Source organism: Perissodus microlepis, chromosome 7 (genome assembly GCF_051167445.1).
Source record: "Perissodus microlepis isolate ML-2025 ecotype Zambia chromosome 7, ASM5116744v1, whole genome shotgun sequence".
NCBI lineage: Eukaryota > Metazoa > Chordata > Actinopteri > Cichliformes > Cichlidae > Perissodus > Perissodus microlepis.
The window spans coordinates 62,588,475-62,601,375 of record NC_140467.1 but is presented as its reverse complement, the minus strand read 5'-3'; the positions used below and the strand labels follow the sequence as shown (position 1 = coordinate 62,601,375).

The 12,901-nt window shown below is 41.9% G+C and overlaps 1 protein-coding gene across 2 annotated transcripts in view; it reads left to right on the top strand.

Moving 5' to 3' along the window:
- galnt18a (UDP-N-acetyl-alpha-D-galactosamine:polypeptide N-acetylgalactosaminyltransferase 18a) overlaps positions 1–12,901 on the top strand; it is a 180,961-nt gene that overhangs the window by 113,829 nt on the left and 54,231 nt on the right. The window lies entirely within an intron of this gene.

Below are 12,901 nucleotides of genomic sequence, written 5' to 3'. Positions count from 1 at the left end.
ACAGTTTAACATCTCGTACAGTCCCTGTGAGAAATGACTCTCTCACTCTGATAACTGTGAGAATATCCTCAAAATATTAACCGGTTTATGAAGCTGAAGAAGGCTTTTAATATGAAACCGATACAGAAAATACTTGCATAAAAAATATAATCCAGTGTACGTAACAGGAGCACGGGGGAAAGACGGTGATCTTAAGCAGCTGAGGTGAATAAATCAGTCAGTATGAGATGACGTAGCATCATAATGATAACTAGCAACGTCGCTCCCAGTTATAGCCATTCCACAATATGAAAGGACATTTACTGGTTATTGAGGTTTTACATTTTCTGCTTCATTTGAAGCCAAGTGGCAGCTGCATGTAATTTTTAAGGTTGAATGTTTTAACACTGTGACTCCCTCACCGTCCACTTTGTCTTCTTGGCTCCGTTTCATGAAGTAAGCTCTAGTTTTGATTAAATTCCACCTTGATTACATCAAATCCAGATCTGAGTGTTGGACGTGTGGAGCAGCATTACCTGAACATCACCCATGAGATGATCTGAAAAAACAAAATCACAAATTCATCCTGCAAAATTACGCAGTTGGTGTGAACGGCTGCGTTAAGAAAAGAAAATATATTCCCAGACATTTACACGTGCGGTGTGCGAAGGTGCCAGGCAGCATAGACAGTATACACTGGGGTGATTCACTGGTTAGATGGTTGTAGGGAACAGGTATGGAAGCCAGCACAGACTAATCAGGGCGGGGCAAACAACTAACCAGGATGGAAAATGAGCAAAGCGAGGAATAAAAACTGACAGGAACAGAAACCAATGTTTTCAAAATAAAACAGGACGATCCAACACCATCACACTGTGAGCAGCTGATGTGAAACTCATCATCGCTGTCAAGCTGCTAAAAGGTGAGTCCTCCTTCCTGCTTACGAACACAGAGTGCCGTTCATCTTATGGGCTGAACTATAATCAGTGATGTAAATGTGCTTTATTGTTTGAATATCGGACAAAGGTAAAGTCTTTCCCTGTTTTTCAGGAAAGGTAACTGTAATTACTGAAATGCTATACATTACTGGAGCAGTAGTGACCTTCTTTACTTGTCTGTATATTAAAATAGGGACAATAGATGCTAATAAACATCATGTTCATGCCGAATAACAGAGTATGAACTCATAGCATTACATCTGGTTATGTAAAATTAAAAATGATGTCATGCCTACTTAGAAATGCTCACAGTTCTGGTTTGGACTAATAAACAGTTTGACATTTGACAAATTCAGAGCACTTCCTTATTACAAAAGCTACTCTCGTACCGCTGTCTTGATTTGCATTTGTATATCATACAGCATTTTATTTACTTTCTCGTGATCGTAACACTGACAGAAATTCGTGTTCTACATCGATTTCCCGACAGTTCCAGTTTCCTTACCTCGGCTTCAAATTCCCGTGAATGCTCGCTAACCGACACTTCCACAACAATTTGCAGCAGTGCATGCTCACAAATATCCCACTTGTCACACAGTTTAGGAGCAATTCTTTGAACTAGGAAGGTTTATCAATGTGCCACCTGAGGTACGGACTGACTATAGGTTAAAGATTCGTTATTCCACTATTTGGGATATTTTGGCCTGCCTGCATTTCCTGCTGAAACTTTAAATATTTAAACCTTGCTTCCTAGTTACAGCAGGTAATCTGATAAGTCGCATGTATTTGCATTTTAATGAGGACACTTTTGTTTACTGGAAATAACCCACTCTTAAAGCTGGAGTTTAAATAATTGCAAGCACGCGTGATGCCAGAGACGAGCATGTTGACACACAGTTGAAATACTTCCTAATGAATCCATTAAGCACCTTAAGTAACGAGAGCAGTAGTTAATTACTGACCCCATTAGCATAACTGGTTGTGTGTAACACGTGACAGTCTTGGGGCAGCTGAGCTCCGTAACACGTTATCTCTCGTAACACGTCAGCTCTTCTGTCAAGTGCTGTTTTGCTTCCTAGCAGCCTCTTTGAGCCGAGGACACTTTGCGACCTCGGGGTCCTCTCTTAAAAACACTGCTTTGCACCCGTTAATCATTCTGACAGCTGCCAGAATGTCTCACACACGCACACACGAGTTCAACATCGATTTGCAGGTAACACGTTTGTGTGTGCTGCCTTGCTTTCTCGCTCTTCAGCGTGCTTCATCATACTGTCTGGGTTGGATCCAAAATAACATTTGCTGCTGCTGTGTGCTTCACATTCGACGAGAGACACTTACAAGGTTCCTAACCCTCCACTCGTCCACCCACTCCAGTCCTCCCTCCCTCCCTGTACGAAGCTCTGACACAAACCTCCTACGTATTGCCACAGTGGGGGTATTTGTCTGTGGCTAATAAAATCACTCTTGGCTGAGACACAAAAGAGCTCAGCCAGCGAACGAGGCTTTTTCCGTCCACTTTCCCCTCTCTTTAAGCACACTTTGTTGACAATGTGTTTTTGTGTTTAAACGTTTCTTGTTGTGCCGCTCGTCACTGCATAATAGCCGCTGTTGTATTTGTGCCAGTGTTATTAACGCTCCCAGTAACGCATGTGATTTCACTTGTAGTAATGACAAAGCAGCGGGCACGCCTCTGCTCTTCTGTGTTACTTTCTTCTCCGTCTCTTTCATTTGTCTTCCTCTGCTGACACCTTCCTCCTAAACCTTTATTTTCCACGCTCCTTCCTGTGCTCCGAATCTCGACCACCCTCTGGAAGATTATACATTTCTTTTTGCAGAAATTGAGAAATTGCTGTATAATTACCCACAAAGCACTGACTGCTCGATCTGCATAATTGCCTCTACCATCCATTGCAATTATCGGCAGTGTTGTCTATTTTGAATCAAAGTCCAGTAATTATAGGGTGTTTTATGTTAGAGAGACTGTCCGGCTGTTATCACAGTAATCCTCTATAATCTCATGTTCTCTATATGGGCTCCTAGTCATCGCCAAATATGGTGACAAAACATAATTACATGATGAGGTGCATGTATGTTGGCACGTGGTATGTACAGAAATAGCCTGTTGTATAGACTGCACTCCAACAGAATTGTTGAAAGTGGTCTGCGGCCAACATAAGCAGCAACACTGCAAACAAGCAGAATCTAAAAATACATTTTCTCACAATATAATAAGTTTCCACTCTAAACAGTAACTCATGGAAAGTGATTGATCTGTCTATTGTAAAAGACCCTGTAGTGTTCTGGAGAAACCCCAACAATCAACTGAACCTATGAACTAGCACAAGGAAAAACTCCCTTTTAACAGAAAGAGCCAGGCTAAGGGAGGGGCAGCCATCTGCCACGATTGGTTTAGAGGTGAGAGGAAAGAATAGATGAACGAGAGAGGAGACAAGAAAAGGAGACCATAGAAAGACAGTACACACACAGACTGAGGGCGATGACATGCTGCGGTGATGTGTAAAAGGAGGTAAGTGGAGAAGCCTATAGTGGCATAGCTAAGGGAGGATTCAGGGTCACCTGGTCCAGCCCTAACTATATGCTTTAGCAAAAAGGAAAGTTTTAAGCCTAATCTTAAAAGTAGAGATAGTTTCTGTCTCCTGAATCCAAACTGGAAGCTGGTTCCACAGAAGAGGGGCCTGAAAACTGAAGGCTCTGCCTCCCGTTCAGATATGACCTATTATTCAAGAATTTGTATGTAAAAAGGATTTTAAGATAAATTATGAATTTAACAATTTATGTCCAATATGGGAGGAATATGATCTCTCTTTCTCATCCTTGTTAGTACTGTTCCAGTAGTATTTTGTACTTAATGGAGGCTTTTTAGTGAGCTTTTAGAACAACTGGATAGTAATTTCACATATTAAAGAGGAGTCCTACATATTTGTTTAATCTGCATGTTGAAAGATCAACATCCATCCATCCATCTTCATCCGCTTTATCCGAGGCCAGGTCGCGGGGGCAGCAGTCTAAGCAGAGAAGCCCAGACCTCCCTCTCCCCAGCCACCTCCTCCAGCTTAACCGGGGGAACACCAAGGCGTTCCCAGGCCAGCTGAGAAATATAATCTCTCCAGCGTGTCCTCGGTCTGCCCCGGGGCCTCCTCCTGGTGGGACATGCCCAGAACACCTCACCCAGGAGGCATGTCCGAACCACCTCATCTGGCTCCTTTCGATGTGGAGGAGCAGCGGCTCTACTCTGAGCCCCTCCCGGATGGCCGAACTTCTCACCCTATCTCTAAGGGAGAGGCCAGCCACCCTTCGGAGGAAGCTCATTTCTGCCGCTTGTATCCGCGATCTCGTTCTTTCTCACTACCCACAGCTCGTGGCCATAGGTGAGGGTAGGGACGTAGATCGACCGGTAAATTGAGAGCTTCGCTTTTACACTCAGCACCCACCGGGAACGAGTCCGACTTATTGCCGGCAATGCAAACCAAGCTCTTGCAACGGTTGTATAAGGATCGAATGGCCCGTAGCAATGGGCCAGACACCCCATACTCCCGCAACACCTCCCACAGGACACCCCGAGGGACACGGTCGAATGCTTTCTCCAAGTCCACAAAACACATGTAGACTGGTTGGGCAAACTCCCATGCAACAGTGTCGCCAATATTTCTCACAGTGAAGGCCAAGGTAGTCCCAGAGCATCCAGAGCATGTGGTTAGACGCCATGTTTGTAAGATATTTAGGCGTGAGTACAATAACTTCAGTTTTATCTATATTTAAAATGAAGTCATCCAGGTCATTGCCTTTAAAGCATGCCTTTGGTTTAACAAATTGATTAGTGCCAAATTGCCTGTGCCTTCTAATGATACAGACTGAAACATATTCACATATTCACATTATGTAAAAAGTATAGGTCCCAGAGTCACGGCTGCCGAGGCGAGCCGTGTGGTGTTGGAGGGAGAAAGGACCCAAAATGCAGGCAGTACATGATAATGCTAGTGATGTTTATTTACAAAGTGGCGTAGTGGCAAAACAGGCAGTGAGGGATGACAAAACTAAAGAAACCTAAACTGGGAAAACTAAATAACAAACCTGAGATGATACCAAACAGGGTGAGAGGCAGCGAGACGAGGAACAGGACACCGTGGAACACAGACGAACCAGGCAGGAGAACACACAGGGCTTAAATACACATAGCAGTAATCAGGGGATGAGAGACAGGAGGGCAACACACCTGGGAGAAATCAGAGCCGATGGGACAGAGGAAACGTAAACTGAACACACTCACATCAGACGGGGACCTTCAAAATAAAACAGGAAACTCAGACACAGAGAACCAGACAAGGCACTGAACTAAACAGACAGTGTGACACCATAGACTGAAGTGGGACCAGGGTAGGCACAGAACAGAAACCTAACAAATGGCAAATCATAACAGAATACATACTCGGGATAAACAAAAGCATAAAGAAACACAAAACACTGAGTCGGCAGACTCAGGACCATGACACCCAGGGCAGAACCCTGTGGAGCTCCATTACTAATTTTGAATCTGTCAGATAAATATGATTAAATCCACTGTAGTGCAATTCTATTAATACCAACGGGATACTCTAGTCAAAGTGTTCAAATGAAATTATTGAGTGTTGGACTGTGAACTAGCAGGATAAGAGCAGAGGCAAGTCCTCCACTATCAGATGCCATAAAATAGGGCATTCATAGTGTTCAGTACTGTTGTTTCAGTGCAATGAAGAATTCTGAAACCTGATTGAGACTGATTGAAGCAATACTCTGCATCTTTTTTGCACTTATTCTTTCAAGAATTTCCAAAATAGTTGGAGTGTTGGAAATGGGGCTATAATTACCTAAGACAGCTGGATCATGTAAAGGCTTTTTAATCTGTGGTTTAATTGCCACTTTCAAAGCCTGTGATATGTATCCTGCAGAGATAAATTGATCATATTACAAATCGTAGTATTAATTAATGTTAACACTTATTTGAACAGTCTTCCTAAATGCTGGTGCAAGAACACTGAAATAGAAATAAAAGTGTGCTGCAAATATTGCATGAAGCAAGCATGACGGGAGCATGATTTCCACTGTTTTTGTCACGATCTGAGGAGGCAGACCGTGCGGTGGTGTGTGTGGTGGACCCAGGTGCGAACACACGAGAGTAGACTGGAGTAAACTTATCTGGAAGCGAGCCTTTATTGTGGCTGGTGACAAGGAGTGCAGACAAGGCAGAAACGCAGTGACAAACTAAACTATGACTAAACTGGGAAAGTAAAACTAGGAAAAACTATGAAGACACAGGAAACCATAACTATGAATACTAAGACTGGCTGTGACAACATGGAGGGTGGGAACACAGACGACGCGACACAGACTACATGAAACACAGAGACTAAATACACATGAGGGATGATCAGGGGAAGTGGCCACACATGGGAGCACAGCTGACACACATGAACCTAAGACAGGAGAGGTGAAACTAAATACACTGACATTGAATACAGACTTTCAAAGTAAAACAGGAAACATGGAGATTAGACATGACATGAACTAAACATAACCACGCAGACATGACGCATGAAACAGGGAGACTTAGTACAGGGGGAGACAACAAGACTAAACAGCAATTTAGAAATTAACTAGGTGAACTAAGCTAAGGCACAAATAAATACAAAAGATACATAAAACTCAAACACTGGGTCGCTCGACCCAGGACCATGACAGTTTTATTTCTAATGTTATCTTTTAATGTTGCACTAGACCATGAGGTCTGATTAAAGGTAAAGCTATTCATAGAGACAGAGACAGGTACTGCAACAAAACAACAGAAAAACAGTTTTGTCACTTTGGTTGCCAAACTTAGTCCCCATAGGCTCCCATATTTAAAAAAAAAAACATGTTTAGGGCACAATACATAAAGGTCGAAAAAATCAGTGTGCACATGTTTAAATCATTTTAAAATGATCTGACAAATATCTTACAAAACATGAAGAACATGTATAGTGGTATTCAAAAATATTAATGATATGGAAGTACAGAGCCCCAAATTCATGGATGAGTTACTACTAGGGATGGGTACCGGTATCCGGTGCCATTATGGCACCGGTTCTGACATAAACGGTAGTAACCAGACCGAAAAGCAGCGCACATTTCGGTGCTTTTTTTTCCTGAGATGTCATGCACTTTGGATTCTAGCCAATCGTTTTACCTTTGCAAGGATAGTAGGCGGGCCCAGGTACGTACGTTCTTTTAGAAGAGAGCTACAGATTAAAAATGCCCAAGGCCAAGTGGTCAAAGTCTGGCTGTACTTCACAGCAAAAGATGCAAACTCAGCAGCCTGCAACAAGTGCTTTAAGCTGATACTGTGCAAAGGAGGTAACACCTCGAATCTGATGAAACACCTGGCCACGTATAGCATTTTGTTAAAAGCCGAGAAATGCGCCGTATTTGATAGCTTGCTGCGAGACCTCACACCAAGCACATCTACTGCGGGTGTGGTGCCTGTTATCGGACCCGGAGTTAGCAACATCCCCCAAAAACCCGAAGAGGAGAGTCCTGGCCCCTAGCCCTGCCAGTGTAGCAGAAATGATGACGGATGATGATGCAGCAGCAGCCGTTCTTCTCTGCGTGAGTAGCTTAATGTTGTTCGTGTGTAATTTACGTTGAGTAGGCTAACCACGTTATTACATTAATGCACGTAAGGTGAACTAGCAAACATCATCATAGCTACATGCGGCTGTCTTCTTGTTTGATGGCAGATACTCCCTTCACCCTGGCCAAAAAGGCTAAAATGACCAAAGAAAAAGTGGAAAACAGTTAAACATGAGAGGTTTTTGGACAAAGTTTGTGTTTTTTCCATTGATTAAGCACTGCTTCCAGCCAAGAGTGATGCCGTATATGCCCCATAGCTGCAGAAAAGGCTAACATTGTTATCTTTTTACAAAAAAACAGCTGAACATGAGAGGTTTTTGGACAAAGTTTGTGTTCTTGATTCTTTAAGCACCGGTTCGAGCACCGTTTAAGCACCGGCACCGTTTCAAAAGTACCGGTTTGGTACTGGTATCGGATAAACCTAAACGATACCCATCCCTAGTTACTACTACAGTTACTGATGTCATCTTTTATGTACAGTCTATGCTGAGACATGACATAATGGCACACCTGCTGCTCCATTAACATAAGATGGAACTTCATCTTCATTTGACAACACAAAAAAAGTTATTTTCTGAATTTTTATTGTTTACAAAAAAATTAAATGAAGTTAAAAATGTCAAACACGGAAAGTAAAGTTATTTTATTAGACACTTCTTTTTTTTCTAAAATTGATCTTTTAAAATCACTTGCTCCTGGCTAATATGTTGTTCAAATATAACTAATTTATTTGCCATAAATTTGTAGATATATTAACTAATTGCAGTTCACGGAGGCTGGGGTTAATCTATCTGGAGATCTCCAGCTAAATGAATGAGTTCCAAAGCACCTTACATGTTTTAATATTCAGCTGTGAGAGAATAATTTTCTCTCAGCTGACGTGGCGCTTCCCCGTGTGAACACTCCAGCCTTTACCTTTCTTTGATGTGAAGGTCTCACTAATTAGGTGGATCCCAGATTTCCCCCTATATCAAGATTCCAGGCTTATCTGTGTGGGCTTGCTGCGTTTCTATGTTTATATGTGCGAGTGGATGAAAAAAAAACTCAGCCATAGGCGGGGTTTACCGCCCAAGAACAATCAGAGTGCAGGATGAAAGAGCCCCCCCTCCTCCTCTCTAATGCTGGGACTTTCTGATGTTATTATCGTATACATCTGTGGGCTTGAACTGATCAAACATGCATGACTGTGAGCCACAGTGCCAGGTTTATGTTTTCTCCCTCTTGGAACTGCCAGTGGTAGTTTGCATTTAGATGACAGCCTCTAGCAGTCCACAAATTGAAGAGGCAAGGCTCTGATTTTTCTCATTCCACTCAGCCTTTGTCTTCTTCAGATCAATAATATTATGTTTCAATAATGTTTGCAACACACAAAAGGATCAGTAAGGTTCTGTCTCATTAGCATTAACCGAGTGCCCAGCTTTGTTAGATAAGACAGAGATACAGCAAGCACACAACTTTGCAAAGATTGGTGGCAGATCTCATTTTGAGTCAGAAAACAGTTCTTCTCAGATTTTGCTGGTGACACAGTGATCGTGAAATTAAAGCTAATATTGATAATGCTTAAAAAAAAAAAAAACTGTACCTGCTTCTTTAAGAACTTTCAATAAGACTATTAAACCTTTTTTTCAAACATCTGTTTTCTAGATTTTTGGAAAGAAAGGTAGAGATATACAAAAATATATACAGTGTCTTGCAAAAGTATTCAGCCCCCTTGAACTTTCCCACATTTTGTCACATTACAGCCACAAACATGAATCAATTTTATTGGAATTCCACGTGAAAGACCAACACAAAGTGGTGCACACGTGAGAAGTGGAACGAAAATCTTGCATGATACCAAACATTTTTTACAAATAAATAACTGCAAATCAATAAAATTGATTCATGTTTGTGGCTGTAATGTGACAAAATGTGGAAAACCACTGTAAATTAAAAGAAAATCTAACATTTAAGAACGGTGGTGTTTTCTGACATTAAGGAGAGATTACTGTATTACATCATATTTGAAAGGGATTACCTTAGAATACTGTTGCTCGATTAGACCATTAACCAATCATTTTAACTTTGTTGTCATTGTCAGGTAAATGGCTTGACTCATTCTGTCAGTGCGCCCCAGGGTGGCTGTGGCTACAATGTAGCTGCCATCACCAGTGTGTGAATGTGTGGATGACTGGATGTATAAAGCGCTTTGGGGTCCTTAGGGACTAGTAAAGCGCTATGCAAATACAGGCCATTTACCATTTACCATTGTATCTGCTTTTTTTCTGATTGTGGTATATTTCCTAAATCCTTGAGCCTTGTGACAAAAGTTTGGGCTGCCCCATGTTCCTGGAGTGTAGCAGGCTTCTTCATTGTGTACAGGGAGACAACCTGAGCTTCATATTAATCCTTCACTTTAACCTCAGAAAGTCTGTAATCTATTAAACTAAAAGAGTTCCTGCCTTCGTCGAACATTTTATGCACAGAGGTGAAATCCCTTTGAATATTTTATGTAATCTAGTGGCAGAGAAGTGCAATCGTGGACGACTCAGAATATGCCTAGCATTTTAAGAGACTCTGTTTTCCAAACATTTTTCACACACTTCATCAGAAATGTCAGTGCTGAATTCTTCCTGCCTGTCTGCCCTGAATGAGTTTGAAGATGGACCATCCAGATATGCAGGGTGTTTTAAACTGACACAGCTCACACCTTTAAGCTGCAGTCCGGGGTTCTGCTCATACAGTCGAACATGACTCCTTAAAAAGTGTCTCAGGTTAAAAAACAAGAGAACGTTGGAACCCTAAAGGTCCACCTTAATTGCTGAAAAGAGACAACAAGTACAGATATCTGCTAAAAAAGAATTATGCCCTGCTTTTGAGAGAAGGACTATGTTTTTCTGCAAGCTGCTTTGCAACCCACTTTGATTTAAATCCTGTTTCACTAAATATAAATAAAAATCGTCTTTTGACTGTATTTTAAAACAGGAACATTTTTAAATGTCTGCTTTGCAATCTTTCAACCTTTCTTTTTTATATCACAAACCTACTCTGTTTCCTGGAAGAACCACATAATTAACAAAGAAATGTCACAAAATGTCCGAGGTTTGAATGCCAAAGAGTTAAAAATAGACAAACAGCATCTCTGCTTGGGGACAGACGTTATCTGCAGCAGGACATCTTGTGATCTGCTCAGCTTTTCAACAGCAGTGCTCTTTCCCTCTGTGTGTGATCACTGCCCAGGCTGCCAACATCCCCCCATGAATCTTAAGAGCTGTCCCATTTGCCAAAGTTATCATCCCACCACAGCCCCGTAGCCTTGTGGTCAACATCCGCTGAATTCCATATTACTTGATCAAGGACTTCATTTGTAGTCCTGGCTCTGGTTGGACTCTTTGGACTCTCTTCAGCCCCCCAACGCTGAATTTTCCAGCCACTTCCTGTACTCACTCTCCGATTCAATTCTCAGATCTGGAATGGCTTACAAGGCTAAGTAGGATGGAATCGGATCTCTCAAGGACTTCATATTCCAGACACCACCTTACTGCTTCCACTGATTCTGCTGTCTCTGATGAGCCTTCAGCTGCACTCCTTCAGTCCTTGATTCAGCTCTGTGCTCGCTGCTCTCCAGCGGGATGACCTTCCTGATCCAGTCAAGACTGCCGTCTCATTTCCCAGCTTGAACTGACAATTCCCCAGATTGTTTTATCACATTCTTTTTTCCCAGACAGACTCATTCGTGTGATATTTAATACATGTTTGACTTTTTTAAGCTTCAAATTCAGTTTAAAGAATTTTTTATTTCTCTACTTTTAAAATGCTAATTTTAAAACAAACAAACCTGAACACGCACCCGGGTTATAAAGTTCATAAGGGCAAAGAATCTTCAGCTGACAGCAGGCTGCATCAGTAATATTCATGACAAATATAAGATAGAAGAGGAATAATTTAGGCTGTTTCCTCTGCCAGTGTCTGGGGCCTTTTGACTTTTCTGTTTTCTTTTGACTTCTTCATTTGCATTTTGGTACTTGGAGATAATGACACTGCTGAAACAGAGCTTTGAACTAAATAAAAGCTGGATAAAATTACTTGATTGCTCTGACCAATCGGAGCAGAATCAGGAACATAAACTGTGAAAATACACCAATGAGATTTAGGCTCAATAAAGACAAAAAGGACCACAAAAACTGTCTTTTATATTTATTTAATCAAAACAAAGCAAAGAGGCAAATAAGGCTCAAAAATTCAAACATGATTCAAGGTGAACATTTTGTGTCTTGTGGTGTTTGTTATTCCATCCTTTAGGGACATTTAGAGCAGTCAGAATTTTTAGGGTCCAGTCTTGGATGTTAGATCAGTTACCTGAAGTTTATTATCCTCTCTTTGAGATGACTGTATTTGTACATGACAAAAAACTGTGACCAAATTAATAGCACACAAATTTGCTCTGAACCACGTGTATCAACTTTAAGATGATTGCTCAACAAAAGCTTTCCGTCTTTTTTTAAAAGAAATACATTTAATAAAAAGGCTGCAACAGAGTATGTGCACACCAAAAGAATCAACGCCCGTACAGAAGTAAAAGCAAAGTGAAATAATGAATGAGTAAAACAAATATCTACTGGAACAAAATGTAATTTCTTCACTAAACGTCTCTTTAGAGGAAAAGAATCAAAGCTTATTAGAAAGCTTGCTCACTCCTCCTCGCTCAACATAGTCCTACCAGAAAACTGCACAGGAATATTAGAAAAAACAAGGTAACACTATAACATAATCCTCCAGGGGGAGTAGTTGATAAAGCAGCACAGCAGCAGGCTCTTCCTTCTTGTCCTGCAGTCAATCAGAAAAGACAAAGAAAGGTCACCAATCAGTCGCAGGTCTTACAAATACAGTCGGACAAGCATTTTGTGCCCCCAGGTTCCACTCCACACCTCTCTTAGCATCACTTTGTGCTTTGTGCAGTCAACTCAAGACCCACCACAGCTTTGTGGGGTATTCACAGACAACTTTTGGGCCCCCAACGCCCCTGCCTGTGAGCCGGGCAGCAGTGCTTCCCTGTCAAATCTGCACAAATGGATGTGTCTGCTGGTGGGCACACTGACCCCATTATGCGTGTGCCAATCGCTCCAGCTGGTGGTTTAGCTGGTGCCACCAGTCGCCCCCTCACTGCATCGGGAAGCACGCCAATACACATGAGCCTCTCACCCCTCTCAGTAGCCACAAACACCCTGCCTGTCCTCCCTTGGTACTCGGTTCTTTCTAATATGACCTCAGACCAGAAGAAACTTCCCCCGGTAGCAGTGAACGACGAGAGCAGTGCCCAGTGCCACATCCTGTGCAGTACA